Raw genomic sequence first — 10,606 nt, 5'->3', positions numbered from 1 at the left:
GCTCTGACAAAACTCTTCTGCAGTAAAGCATTGTGGTACCTTCCAACCCTGACAATTCTATGATTCCATGAATAAAGCTTCCAAACTCCCATCACTTCTAACTCTGCCTTGTTTTCTGATACGAGCTGTAGGCTCACCAAAGCTAGCTCAGTCTTTTACACATTGGCAGCAGAGACTTGATCTCCACTGAAGGCAATTATCTAGGCTGAGCATCACCAGGTAGGCTTATGCAAAAATGACATAATTCCCATTTCAAGTGGGTCATCCAGCAAACTAATTAAGTTCCAGTATTTCCCAATAAAAGTATTTTCCTAGGAAACATCTGACTTGCTTTCCAAGAAGGAAATGAAACTGCAGCATACAGCACCTTGAAACATGAAGAGAGAGATTTCTAACTCACAGAAAGCAGCTATGATGCCAGTCCAAGTCCTCCAGTGAATGCTGGAATGCCTCAGCCACTGGCATTGGGGTTTCCTTTCTCTCTGAAATCCTCAGGTAAAAAAATAACATCTCACAAAGCCCCCTGACTAGTGGGACCAAGCAAAACAACCAGCAGCCTTTCTCTAAATGATTTTTTTGTTTTTTTTTTGTTTTAAGCACAGTTTTTGGTAAATATGTTTGTAACTTTTTTTTTTTTTGGCCACTTTACAGCAGATGGCAAATTCTTAAAAAAAAAACCAAACCAAACCCAAAACCAACCCCCCAAAAAACAACCCAAAACGCCAAACAACACCAAAACCAAACAAAAAATAAAACCAAACCAAACCAAAAAAACCTCACCAGACCTGGAGCACTTCAGGTGGCTTCCTTCTGTATCAAGGAACAGAAGAAATGTGGTTTAATAGTCAGGCTTCCTAATTACAAAATGCTTTCAAACCCTCTGAGTGATGAAGTTCAGCTATCCCCAATGCAGGGGGCTGGCAGTGATGCTCTTCACAGAGGACACTGGGAAGAAGCTTCATTTCTAAAGCCACTTTGGGTTTGTAGTTCCCTTTTGTTCTAAGGGGAGGGGAACCCCTGCAGACTTCGTTCTTATTTTCTTTCTCTGTGTGTAAGGTGAGAGAAAAGTTGTTCCTGACAGACCCAGGTGGTGTCCAAGGACACCTCTCTGAGCTGAGGTAGGCTTTTGTAGCAGAGAATACAGAATCACAGAACATTAGGGGTTTGAAGGGACTTCCAGAGGTCATCCAGTCCAGCACCCCTGCCAGAGCAGAATCACACAAGGCAGGTCACACAGGAACACGTCCTGGTGGGGCTGGAAAGTCTCCAGAGAAGGAGACTCCACAACCTCTCTGGGCAGCCTGCTCCAGGGCTCCAGCACCCTCCCCATACAGAAGTGTCTCCTCATGTTGAGCTGGAACCTTCTAGGTTCCAGCCTGTACCTCTTGTTTGTTGTCCTATCACTGGGCACCACCAAACAGAGCCTGGCTCCTTCATCCTGACCCCCACCCCTCACATATTGACAGACATTGATCAGATCCCCTCTTAGCCTTCTCTTCTCCAGACTAAAAAGCCCCAGGGCTCTCAGTCTTTCTACACAGCAGAGATGTTCCAGTCTCCCAGTCACCCTTGTAGCTGTCCCTGGGACTCTCTCCAGCACCTCTCTCTCTTGAACTGGGGAGCCCAGAACTGGACACAGGATTGCAGCTGTGGTCTCAGCAGGGCAGAGTAGAGGGGCAGGAGAACTTCCCTAGCGCTGCTGGCCACACTTTTCTTGATGCACCCCAGGATGCCATTGGCTCTCTTGGCCACAAGGGCACATTGCTGTCCCATGCAGAACTAACTGTGCACCAGGGCTCCAAAGTCCTTCCCCATGGAGCAGCTTTCCAGCAGGACAACCCCTGGTCTGTACTGCTGCCTGCTGTTGTTCCTCCCCTGGTGCAGGTTCCTGCACTTGTCCTTGTTGAACTTCATAAGGTTCCCCTCTGCCCAGCTCTCCAGCCTGGCAGCACACCCTGAGGGGGTGTCAGCCACCCCTGCCTCTGGCTGTGCTTTGCTGCCATCTAATCAAGGCTTTCACAGGAGTCAGTTAAACTATCTGTAGCTTTGGGTCAATTTTAAGTCCACTGAATGTTTCAGGCTTGTTGCACCACAAAGATGCTCCCTGAGATGAGCCCCAAGCCTCAAACAGAGGTCTCAGGCACTGATCCTGGTACTACCCAAGGGCTCCCTGCACAAGTCAGAGGGTTAGTAAAAAGCTTAGTGGTGTTTGGCTGACATGAGCACAGGGACCTGTCTCCACTAAGTTTCTCTGCTAGTGCTTCATCTTAACAAGGGCACCACTGCAAAACTGTTGTGGAAGGGAAACCTCTGGTGGAACCACAGCCGTTGGCTGCTTCTGAGGGTTTTAATCTCTTGAACAAAACAAAGTCAACTGGAAGCAGTCATTTTTGGTTTGTTTCTTTCTTTTTCCTGTGTATCCTCAGAGTTAATCTAGTGTCTGCTAGATGTTGCTAGAGCAGTCAGCAAGGGCTACTGAGCAGCTGGTGCTGGGTAACAAAAATAGGCTGAGCACCTTTGACTGGATGGGATTTAATGGGGGGCTCATGGAAAATCATGTTGCAAACACCTACTCACCCTCCACTTGGCTTTTCTGGTCTCTAAAGATCCTCTCCTATTATACCAGCAAGTTTGTCCTACCTATGACAGAAAAGAAAAGGAAAACAAAAAATAATACAGAGTTAAATCTCCAGAAACTAGATCAACAAGAATTTATTTAAATAGTTAAGCATAAATTCTTGCTTCTTAATGAGCCCTAGCTTGGCTCCCATTGCTTTACTGGTAATTTCTGGTAATTACAAACAGAATACACTGGATGTAGAAGAAAGAGCAGGGCTTACATTTTAAAGCTGAGAGCTGGAAGTCTAGATTCTGTGGCTGATTCAAGTGTTACCTTAAGGTCATGCCTTGAACAGTTCACTTTGATAGGAGTTTCAAAAGAGCTGGGATGAATCAGATGCTGCCCTAAATCCCACTGGAAAGTTGGGTTCCCTTCAGCTCCCCTGTAACAGGACTGAGCTGTCTGTGGTTCAGTTGGGGTTAAAAAGGAAAAAGGGGGGGGGGGGGGGAGGGCACCCCACTGCTAGCTGCCAGCTTATCTCTAGCAATTGATAGCATGTGCCTAAGTGGTACTTTTTTAACCCTAAAAAGAGAGATGTGCTCTTATACTGGAGACCCTTAGACCAGAGCCTGGAGAATAAATTTGATGAAGAGTGACTGAAGGATCTGGGGCTGTTTAGTTTGAAAAAATAGGAGGCTGAGGGGAGACCTCATTGCTCTCTACAGCTCCCTGAAAGGAGGTTGTGGAGAGGTTGGTGCTGGTCTCTTCTCACAGGTAATTAGTGATAGAACAAGAGGGAATGGCCTCAGGCTGCCACTGGGCAGGTTTAGACTGGACATTAAGAAAAATTTTTTCCCAGCAAGAGTGGTCAGGGATTGGAATGTGCTGCCCAGGGAGGTGGTGGAGTCACCAAGCCTGGATATGTTTAAAGGAGGTTTGGATGTGGTGCTTGGGGATATGGTTTAGGACTGAACCTTATAGAGCAGGGTTAATGATTGGACTTCGTGATCCTGAGAGTCTTTTCCAGCCTGAATGTTTCTGTGATTCTGTGATAAGGAAGAGGTTCCCTGAGATCGTTTTGCCTAGCCGAGATTTGTCAAAAGCAACCATCGAGAGCTGAGCTTTCCTGCTTGCTCCGAGATGAGCACGAATGCCAACACAACTTTGTGACTTCAGTCCCACCCCTCCCAAGGGCTACCAGCCGTCTGTCACTGCTGATGAAGCAATTCAAGTTCCTGTTCTCCAAACAAAGCAGCTTACCCTCAGAGTCCTGCAAACAAAACTCGCTCAATGGCTGGCTGTAGGCAGCAGCGCTGACGGCCGTGTCCCGGGGCCGGCAGGCTGCTGTGCGTTTAGCGCTCATGATTGCATCGCTTTTGTTCTCTAGACTGTGTCTCGATTCCCTCTTTCCTTCAGCTCTAATCCTGCTTTTCTGCAAGGTTTTTCCTCCCTCCCTGTTTTCCTTACGCTCTTTAAAATCAAATGTAAACTTCAATGCAGTCTGCATTCAGCATAAACTTGGAGATCATTCCTATGGAGAAGAAGGAGCTGGGAGTGCTGGTGGACAACAAGTTCTGCATGGGACAGCAATGTGCCCTGGTGACCAAGAGGGTGCATTAAGAAGAGTGTGTCCAGAAGATCGAAGGAGGTTCTCTTGCCCTTCTACTCCACCCTACTGAGACCTCACCTGGAGTATTGCATCCAGTTTGGGGCTCCCCAGTTCAAAAGGGACAGGGATCTGCTGGACAGAGTCCAACGGAAGGCTACAAGGATGATGAAGGGACTGGAGCACTGCCTTGTGACGAGAGGATGAGAGTCCTGGGGCTTTTTAGTCTGGAGAAGGGGGTTTTTAGTCTGAGAGGGGATTTAATAAATGTTTATAAATGTCTGAGGGCTGGGGGTCAAGAGGGAGAGGACAGGCTCTGCTCAGCTGCATCCTGTGATAGGACAAGGGGCAGTGGGTATAAACTGCAACGCCTCAACATGAGGAGGAACTTCTTTACTGTGAGGGTCACAGAGCACTGGAACAGGCTGCCCAGAGAAGTTGTGGAGTGTCCTTTTCTGGAGACTTTCAAGCCCCATGTAGATGTGTTCCTGTGTGACCTGCACTGGCAGAGGGGTTGGACTCGAAGATCTCCAGAGGTCCCTTCCAATCCCTAAAATCCTGTGAGCCTGTGAACTTTCAAACCCAGGAATACTTTTGTGTTAGGAAATCTACCTCCTTCCTGCTTCGGCTGCTACATCCCTGACATATCCCAGCATGTCCTGGTTAATTTGCATTTTTGCAGTGTGCTGGGGCTGCAAGGGTTAATGTGCCTTTTGCACCTCAGACACGCAGGGCTTTTGCAAGCAAATGGCTGTCGGTTGCAAGAGCTTACCAGCAAGTCTAAGGCTAATTTCCTGTTAAGGAGTCGCTACATTAAAAGGAAATTTGCATAATCATAGACTAAGATAATGCAGGGAAAACCCCAGGCTTGGTTCTGATGCCAGGGTGAAGCCAAGCCCAACATGTAATTTATTTGAATGCATGAAAGGTGCTGCTTATCTCTCTCCTCTATCTCGAGTCCCCAAGCACTGTAGTTGGCAGCAGCAGGCTCTGACTCCTCCTGGCTAATTCATTATCCTCAACAACTTTTAAAAGGGTTATTTTAAGTTTAACTTAACAGTCCCTTCAACTTAATTCATACAATTAACAAAAAAAAAAAAAAAAAGATTCCTTTTATGGCTTGTGTCACGTTCAGAATCCAGCTCCCACATCCTCATTGGTCACTGCTTTTGTTTTGAACACCCTCGCCTTCAGGTTATGGAAACTCCTGAAATATCCACAAGGACCACAAGAAGAAAGGTCCAGGGCTGCACCCAGGGTGAAAACACAGCCAAAGCCAATGAGATTTCATCATCCAGGGAGTTTGTGCAGCTTGTATATAAGTGTGTGGCCATGCAGGAGTTTAGCAGAAGAGCCTCAAGAGAAAGTGCAGAAGCAATGAACAGTCCTAGAATGGCTCAGATTGGAAGGGATGTCAGAGCTCATCTCCTCCAGTCTCCCCACCATGGGCAAGGAGGCCTCTCAACTAGACTCAGCTGCTCAAGGCCTCATTCAACCTGGCCCCCCAGCAAGGAGGCAGCCACAGCCTCCCTGGGCAGCCTGTTCCAGAGTCTCACCACCCTCATCCTGAAGAACTTCTTCCTCAGCTCCAGTCTAACCCTGCTCTCCCTCACCTTCAAACCATTCCCCTTTCTCCTGTCTCTAGATACCTTCATGAAATGTCCCTCTGGAGCCTTCCTGTAGGATCCCTTCAGGTGTTGTAAGGCAGCTCTAAGGTCCCCCTGGAGCCTTCTCTTCTCCAGGCTGAACACCCCCAGCTCCCTCAGCCTGTCCTCAGAGCAGAGCTGCTCCAGCCCTTGGATCATCTTTGTGGCCTCCTTTGGACTCCCTCAAGAAATTTAAATGTTTCTGAACAGATTAATACTTGGTCAAGGCTGGTGGTCCCTGATTTCCATTGTAAGTCCAATTGCATGCTTTAAATTTTTCTGTGGAGACTCCCACTGCCAAACTGAAGAATTTGTCACCTTGTCACCACGTAACGTACTTAGAGGCTTACAGCTGAGCTTCTGTGGAGGTGTCTGAAAGGTTATTTATTTTTTACTCAACATGGGTAAGGAAGTTACTGAAACCTGAAAGTTCAGTTGCCAGGGAAAGAAAGAAAAGGAAGAAAGGAGGAAAGAAAGGAAGAAATGAAGGGAGGAAGGAAGGAAAGAAAGAGAGAAGGAGAGAGAGAAGGAGAGAGAGAAGGAGAGAGAGAAGGAGAGAGAGAAAGAGAAGGAAGGAAGGAAGGAAGGAAGGAAGGAAGGAAGGAAGGAAGGAAGGAAGGAAGGAAGGAAGGAAGGAAGGAAGGAAGGAAGGAAGGAAGGAAGGAAGGAAGGAAGGAAGGAAGGAAGGAAGGGAGGGAGGGAGGGAGGGAGGGAGGGAGGGAGGGAGGGAGGGAGGGAGGGAGGAAGGAAGGAAGGAAGGAAGGAAGGAAGGAAGGAAGGAAGGAAGGAAGGAAGGAAGGAAGGAAGGAAGGAAGGAAGGAAGGAAGGAAGGAAGGAAGGAAGGAAGGAAGGAAGGAAGGAAGGAAGGAAGGAAGGAAGGAAGGAAGAAGGAAGGAAGGAAGGAAGGAAGGAAGGAAGGAAGGAAGGAAGGAAGGAAGGAAGGAAGGAAGGAAGGAAGGAAGGAAGGAAGGAAGGAAGGAAGGAAGGAAGGAAGGAAGGAAGGAAGGAAGGAAGGAAGGAAGGAAGAAGAAAGAAGAAGAAAGAAAGAAAGAAAAGAAAGAAAGAAAGAAAGAAAGAAAGAAAGAAAGAAAGAAAGAAAGAAAGAAAGAAAGAAAGAAAGAAAGAAAGAAAGAAAGAAAGAAAGAAAGAAAGAAAGAAAGAAGAAAGAAAGAAAGAAAGAAAGAAAGAAAGAAAGAAGAAAGGAAGAAAGGAAGAAAGAAAGAAAGAAAGAAAGAAGAAAGAAGAAAGAAAGAAAGAAAGAAAGAAAGAAAGAAAGAAAGAAAGAAAGAAAGAAAGAAAGAAAGAAAGAAAGAAAGAAAGAAAGAAAGAAAGAAAGAAAGAAAGAAAGAAAGAAAGAAAGAAAGAAAGAAAGAAAGAAAGAAAGAAAGAAAGAAAGAAAGAAAGAGAAAGAAAGAAAGAAAGAAAGAGAAAGAAAGAAAGAAAGAAAGAAAGAAAGAAAGAAAGAAAGAAAGAAAGAAAGAAAGAAAGAAAGAAAGAAAGAAAGAAAGAAAGAAAGAAAGAAAGAAAGAAAGAAAGAAAGAAAGAAAGAAAGAAAGAAAGAAAGAAAGAAAGAAAGAAAGAAAGAAAGAAAGAAAGAAAGAAAGGAAAACTCCAAAAAAATCTAACAGTGATAACAAAAGGAAAAACCCCCAAAACAAACCCAAAACAAACCCAAAACAAACCCAAAACAAACCCAAGGCTACTGTGGTGCTTGCTTAAGTCACATGGGGACACAAGGAGATGTGTGGAAGAGGACCGCTGCTGCTTCTGAAAAGCACCAGGGGCAGCAGAAGCTGTTTAGCAGTGTTTCAATGACAGCTCAGTCTGTCAAGCCTGAAGCCAAAGCATGAGAGGGGAATAAATTTTCAGGTGAGGGAAGGGCAAACATCATGAGAACAAATTATTTAATTGTAGTGAGGACGAGAAGATAGAATATGACAGAATGTGATTAATGTCTGAAACACCTCAACAAGAAAGTGTTTATTGCTTCATGGGCTGCAGCAGGAGAAGTGTGACCAGCAGATCAGGGAGGGGATTCTGCCCCTCTGCTCTGCTCTGCTGAGACCTCACCTGCAGCACTGCCTCCAGTTCTGGGGCCCCCAGCATAAGAGGGACATGGAGCTGCTGGAGAGGGTCCAGAGAAGACCACAAAGATGATCAGAGGGGTGCAGAACCTCCCCTATGGGGTCAGCCTGAGGGTTGGTGCTGTTCATCCTGGAGAAGAGAAGGCTCCAGGGAGACCTTAGGGCAGCCTTCCAGGGGGCTCCTCCAGACTGACTCCAACAGCTCTCTTTGCTTATGATGGGGACAGCAGAACTGGACACAGGATTCAAGGTCAGCTCTCATCAGAGCAGAGTTAATCCAACAGGGATTCCTCCTAAACTCTGGAAATGTTCAAACCAAACCCATCAGCTCCCAAAGCTGAGGAGCTCACTCTGACAAGACCAGAGGAGAACACTGATCAAACAGACAATGCTCGACAACTGAACGTGACCCAAAGCTCCCTTGGCACAAAATTAATTACCCAATGGAATGGAATAATGACAGTGGAGCACAAGCCTTTCCCACAGGGAGACAAGAGAAGGTGGGAGAGTGTCCTCCTAGCTGGATTTCAGCTGAAGGTCTCTCGGTGAGGAACAGCCTCCATCCAAGGTTAACCTGCTGTGGTTCCCAGGGCTGCAGCACCCAGAGCAAAGCTGTGGCACCGTGCCACAAAGCAGCATTGTGCAAGGCATCAGCTCCCCCTCATCAGCTCTCTCTCTGTGCCAGGAGCCCTGCAGAAACCTGTGTGAAGAAATTGATCACAAGGCTTCACCTCTGGGAAACGGAATGAAAAAAGATTTCCCCAAACTCCTTTGCTTCCTTCCTTCCTTATTAATGAGAGACAAGGGCCAGTGGATATAGACTCCAGCACAGGAGGTTCCACCTCAACTTGAGGAGGAACTTCTTCACTGTCAGGGTCTCAGAGCACTGGAACAGGCTGCCCAGAGAGGTTATGGAGTCTCCTTCTCTGGAGCCTTTCCAGCCCTGTCTGGATGTGTTCCTGTGTGACCTGTGCTGGGTTCTCTGGTGCTGCTCTGGCAGGGAGGTTGGACTTGATGATCTCTTGAGGTCACTTCCAACCCCTAACATCCTGTGAGCCTATGAGGGGTCACTCACAGCTTCCCTTCCAGAAATCCTCCAATGTCCTGGCAATCTCTGCACTGTTCCTCTTTGCCTTCTCTATCTTTATAGGTCTCATTTTTTCCCCCTTCCTACCATATTCAAGATTCCCTTAACAACACAAGGGAGAGTTTGGAACAGATTCCTCTGTGGAAGAAGTGTCCACACCATGAGAACTGCTTCAGGATGTAAAAGAGAATACAGAATACTCATATGCAGTAAAAAGTTTCTATCGTGAGCATAAGGAATAAGCACAGGGTTCCTGCACAGAGTAATACAGTGGAGATGAACAGGATAGGAGAAAGCTAAAAATCCTAAGGAATGGGTGCTAAAATCCCAGAAATTCAAAGTAATACACCAGAGAACAGAACATAAAAATCACATACAACATCTGGTTGGAAGAGACCTCCAAGTTCATTCAATCCAACCCTCCACCCAGCACTTAAGAGTCAACACTAAGCCATGTCCCTCAGCACCAGGTCCACACACTGCTTGAGCACCTCCAGGGATGCTGGCTCCAGCACTGCCCAGGACAGATCATTCCAAAGTTTGAGAACCCTCTCTGTGAAGAAATATTTCCTGAGATCCAGCCTGAACCTGCCCTGGTGCAGCTTGGAACCATCCCCTCTGGTCCTGTCACTTGCCATCAAGGAGCAGAGGCTGCCCCCTCCTCACTCCAACCTCCTTCAGGGAGCTGTAGAGAGCAATGAGGTCTCCCCTCAGCCTCCTCTTCTCCAGCCTGAACACCCCCAGCTCCCTCAGACACTCCTCATAGCCCAGGTGCTCCAGGCCCTTCTCCAGCCTCGTTACCCTTCTCTGGACGCTCTCCAGCCCCTCAATGTCCTTCCTACAGTGAGGGGCCCAGACCTGAACACAACACTTGAGGTGTGACCTCACCAGTGCTGAGCACAGGGAGATGATCATGTCCCTGCTGGCCACAGTGTCTCTAACACAAGCCAGGATGCCTTTGGCTTTCTTGGCCACCTGGGCACCTCTGACTCATATTGAATCAACAGCCAGCCAATACCCCCAGGTCCCTCTCTGAGTTGCAGCTTTCCAAGCACACATCCCCAGGTCTGTAGCTCGCCATGGGGTTGTTGTGATCCAGATGTAGGACCTGGCACTTGGCCTCGTTGAACTTTGTGCAATTAGCTTTGGCCTGTGGCTCTCACCTGTCCAGGTCCTGCTGTAAAGCTTCCCTGCCCTCTAGCAGATTGATGCAGCCACCCAGCTTGGTGTCATCTGCAAACTCACTGAGAAGCACTCAGTGCCCTCATCCAGATCATGATAAAGATATTAAAGAGGAAAGGTCTCAGTGCTGAGCCCTGGGGGACCACTGGTGACTGGGTGCCAGCCAGACTTAACTCCATTCACCACCACTCCTTGGGCTCACCCATCAGCCAGTTTTTTATCCAGTGCAAAGTGCACTTAGCCAAGCCCTGTGCCAGGAGTTTCTGATGGAGAATGCTGTGGGAGACAGTGTCAAAGGCTTTACTAAAGTCCAGGTGGACAATAGGCTTTAGTGAAGCCTTTGGCACTGCCTTGCATGTGAAAACAAGAAAAAAAAAAAAAAAGAGAGAAAACACATTACAGAAAAGCACCTCAAGAGAAGTGTCAGAGTTCAGTAGCTAA

This window comes from Indicator indicator, chromosome 4 (assembly GCF_027791375.1).
Source record: "Indicator indicator isolate 239-I01 chromosome 4, UM_Iind_1.1, whole genome shotgun sequence".
Taxonomy (NCBI): domain Eukaryota; kingdom Metazoa; phylum Chordata; class Aves; order Piciformes; family Indicatoridae; genus Indicator; species Indicator indicator.
The sequence above is the reverse complement of the archived record's forward strand: the minus strand, read 5'-3'. Positions refer to the sequence as shown.